Raw genomic sequence first — 4,101 nt, 5'->3', positions numbered from 1 at the left:
TTTTGTGTATGTATTGAAATGAGAAACAGATGCATGAGTAACAATTAAGTAAAAAGAAGCCAACATTTCTGCCTGGAGTGCTATCAGCCTTTCTTACTGTTCCCAGTGGGATCTTCCTAGTAAAAGCAAATAGCAGAATGAAAAGTCTGAAAAAGATGTATGTCCTGTTTTTTGCAACCCCAGAAAACACCCCAAAACACAAAAGGAAAGGATATTGGAGACAGATTCATGGGCAGAGAAAGGTGTATACGATGTAAAAGAAAGCTTTTGTGGTTTGTGAGCAGCTAGGCCTCATCCCATCGGCCCAGTGCATAGCAGCTTAATTTCGCAAAGTGTGCCTCCTCATTCGAGAATATTAGTGCAGGTAAGTGCTGTCAACAAACAGCGGAACCCAGGCATCTGTATTTACGCAGAGCACTGGTCACTTACTGGTCAATCTCAATTCATGGGTGCAAGACAATCTGAGTCAATCGCAGCACCCTCTCGGCCCTCAGGGGAGGACTAACTTCTGCGAGTCTTGCAGTGGACCATTTCAGCTATTTTTGGAGCCAAAATAGAAAAGAGAGGGAATTTAAAAATATGAAATGTCAATAATAGGTGCCAGGGGAAAATCGTATCGAACAGGGTGAAGGTGGGAGTGCTACTGGTAAAATTTGCTGACTGGGGGCAATATTTTTATAGATTATAATATCTATCCATTTTCTGTAACTTCTTGTCCTATTCAGGGTTGCAGGGCTCCTGGAGCATATCCCACAAGCTATGGGTGCGAGGCAGGGAACAAGCAAGGATGTGGCGCCAACCAATCACAGGGCACATTCACACATGCACACCTAGGGACAATGTGGTAACTCCACATCAGCCTCAGCATGGGACTGTGGAGGGAAACCCCACAATGACACAGGAAGACCATGCAAACTCCGCACACATGGAGCCATGGTGGAGACTCGAACCCGGGTCCCAGAGGAGTGAGGCAACAGCGCTACCATGCCACCACTATTATAGAGTATAATATTTGAACCAAAATTGTTACGTAAATGGTTTGTAGTGAACATTTAACATATGTGTTTTTTTTTTTTACTAAATTCAGCAAGGGGTCCCCTAGAGTGTGAGGTCTGGGGTTGTTCGCCCCTCCACCTTCACCCAAATTCCACCCATGCTGGCCTCCCTTCTCCTGTAAGCAAAAACTACAGAGGGGACCCCCTTCTCTCCTCCCCCCAGGTGGCGAAATGCATCAAGGGGGATATATATGTCTTCCAAACTTGGTTTCCCAGATTATTTTCTTTGAATAAGTAGCTTTCATTGTAAAAGAGGTTGAATACCACTGAAGCAGAACGACCAAAACGTGAATTGGTGACATGAAACAAGGGGGCAAAACACAGAAAGTACAGCGATACCGTAGGAGGCAAAACAGTATCGGATATTTATCACTTAAAATCATTTGTTTCCCTGCTGGGGATACAAAGACCTCTTTTGTGCACTCTGTAGGTTTAGAAGCCAGCAATGGAATAGTTTAGACTGCCTTGCTTCCTGTGGTCAGGTCATAGCCTCTCTGTAGTTGTTTACACGTTAAAGCAGTTTCTGTCTTTGGCCCGACATACAAGCCTTCAGGTTGGCAGAAGCAAAGCGGGACGCACATGCTAAAATCCGCCCGCGCTGTTACGGATTTAGCAATGATCAATAATAGGCCACGTTTTCTTCTCTAGCCTGACTGGAATCTATACATTGGCTTTCTTTTACCACAGCCTCTCATCCCTGCAGCAGAGATATTTTTTTGTGTGTGTGTGTGTGTGTGTGTGTGTGTGTGTGTGTGTGTGTTTTTTTAAAGACAATCCAATCCATCTTTTCCCGAACTCCATCTAAATCTAAGGGAGTAAAATTGCATATGTAGTTTTGAATCCTGGTTACAAATTGCCATTGGGTGGTAGAGCCTGCTCTATGGAGAAGCAGAGAGTGCATTTGGCTACACATTCAGAGCCACCGCTAAAATATCAGATTCGGCTCAATGTCCTCAAACACAGACACACACACACACACGTTTGTATTCCTATTTTTTGTGGAAACCGTCCTTTGATTTCTATGGGCGTAACCCTAAGCCCAACTATGACAACCTCAACCCATTCACAGTCAGCAGGAGGCAGTAGAGAGTACCCTCAAACCCTGATACAAAAGGAACCCTGTCTACAAAACAATAAAATATAAACTGCTAGAGCGCTTCATCACACCTGTATTTTAAAAAATCGTTGATGCCTAAGATAGTAAATTTAACCATTAGTAACCAAAACAAGACTTTTGGCATTTTTAGTTTTTGATTGCAATTGCAATTGAATTTGCCCTCGTGCGGAGCGAGCAAATGGTTCCCACAACATCAAAATAACAGGTTTTTATCACATCATGGGGACATTTGGTCCCCACAATATAATATATACGTGTACATAACCCACCGTCACGCTCACACACACTGACTCACACGCATTCATTTCCCCTTCTGATTGGTTCCAGTCTCCCTTCACAGAAGCCCATCTCCCTCCCCTCCAGTCGAACACCATGAGTAAATATTAATTTTATCCCACGGTCAGAATAGCTGCACCTCACCCAGAGCTGCTAGTCTTCAAAAACCTTTTTAATCTCTATCAGCCGGAATTGGAGGCCATGCACTGTCAGGACCTGAGGCTCATTGTGAGGATTCACTCACATGGCCTTCATTGTTAACCTTCTGGTCCAGCTGCGATTAATTCAGTCCGATTGTGTAATTCTTTGACATTCCGTAAATAACTAAACAGTGGAAAGGGAACTCATTTAATTAACTCGACATGCTTTAATTGAGGACGAAGAGCGTATCTGAGATGCCGCACACAACCTTATCTTGAGCTGCGTTGTTCATTAATTTTTATGAAAAATTTTAAAAGAAAATTAAGGGGGCACCCGGATTTGAACCGGGGACCTCTTGATCTGCAGTCAAATGCTCTACCACTGAGCTATACCCCCAACGTCAGTCTTTGAAGCTAGAATAATCATCCTACCTATACATTCGGGCTCTCCCAACATGCTCTCTGTAGGCAAGGACAAGGACAGCCACCTATAGCAGCTTAACAGCAGTTAAGGACCGCTAAGGGCTACAGGACCCGCAGACGTGCGGAGCCTAGAGGTTTAGCTCACTGAGCCACACACTGTCCCCCAGGTCTACCATGCATTCCTGAAACAACATTACATTTTGCATTAATGCCTAGGAGTTCAACTCGCATAAGTAAATAAGGGAATGCCTGTATATGTATAGTGTGGGTGGGTGGTGCAAGGGCCAGTCCTGCAGATTGGGAAAGTACTGTAGTATCAATAGTTGCAAATAGTACCAGTAAATGTTTGTACAGTTTTAAATGTTTGAGTTAAGGAGTCTGATAGATGAATGAATGAATGAATGAATATGCTATCTAGGAGTAACTCTTACTTGCCCTAGCCATTTAAGACCCACAAATCAACGTTTAAAGCTTCTAAGCACAGAGGTTTCGTGTAATCATTCATTAAGACATCCTCTCATTCAAAGGACACCAGGGAATTTTGCAGGAATTAAAATATGAATGGAAGGGGACTTCCAGTGGGGCCTCTGAATATATCTATGAAAAACTTATCTGTCTGCAAAGGTAATCGTCTTGGGGTCGGACCGATAAGTAAACGAGGTGCTAAAGGATTTAGCGACGTCAATTCAATTCAATTTTTCAATTCAGTTTTATTTGTGTAGTGCATTTTCACAACCTTACATTGTCTCAAAGCGGTTTACATCATCCCTGCCCCCAAAACCCCCCATTGAACAAGCTAGAGGTGACAGTGGCACCCTAGAAGGAAGAAACCTTGGGAGGAGCCAGACTCAAAAGGGGGGGGGGCATTATCCAGGGGCCGGTGGAGGAAGTCAATGTCAAACGAGCAAGATGGCAAAAGTCCCAATTCACACTATCCAAATTTTAACACACAGCTTGAGAAAGAGATTGGGGGATGGGGGGGGGTCTTCAGTATTTCCTCCTGAAAAGATGATGCATGTGAAGCTCCAGCCGACATTAACATGAAAAGAGCTCTAAAATGCGCAGGTCGTGCCTCAAACAGACCATGTGT

At 43.8% G+C, this 4,101-nt stretch overlaps 1 non-coding gene across 1 annotated transcript; it reads right to left on the bottom strand.

Moving 5' to 3' along the window:
* Positions 1-2,913: 2,913 nt before the first annotated feature.
* On the bottom strand, positions 2,914-2,985 carry trnac-gca (transfer RNA cysteine (anticodon GCA)). The gene has a single exon. It is a non-coding gene; the product is annotated as a tRNA-Cys (tRNA).
* Between the last annotated feature and the right edge of the window lie 1,116 nt (positions 2,986-4,101).

The sequence above is a fragment of the Brienomyrus brachyistius genome, unplaced genomic scaffold (assembly GCF_023856365.1).
Source record: "Brienomyrus brachyistius isolate T26 unplaced genomic scaffold, BBRACH_0.4 scaffold75, whole genome shotgun sequence".
In the NCBI taxonomy this organism is placed as follows: domain Eukaryota; kingdom Metazoa; phylum Chordata; class Actinopteri; order Osteoglossiformes; family Mormyridae; genus Brienomyrus; species Brienomyrus brachyistius.
This window is presented reverse-complemented; position numbering and strand designations above follow the sequence as displayed.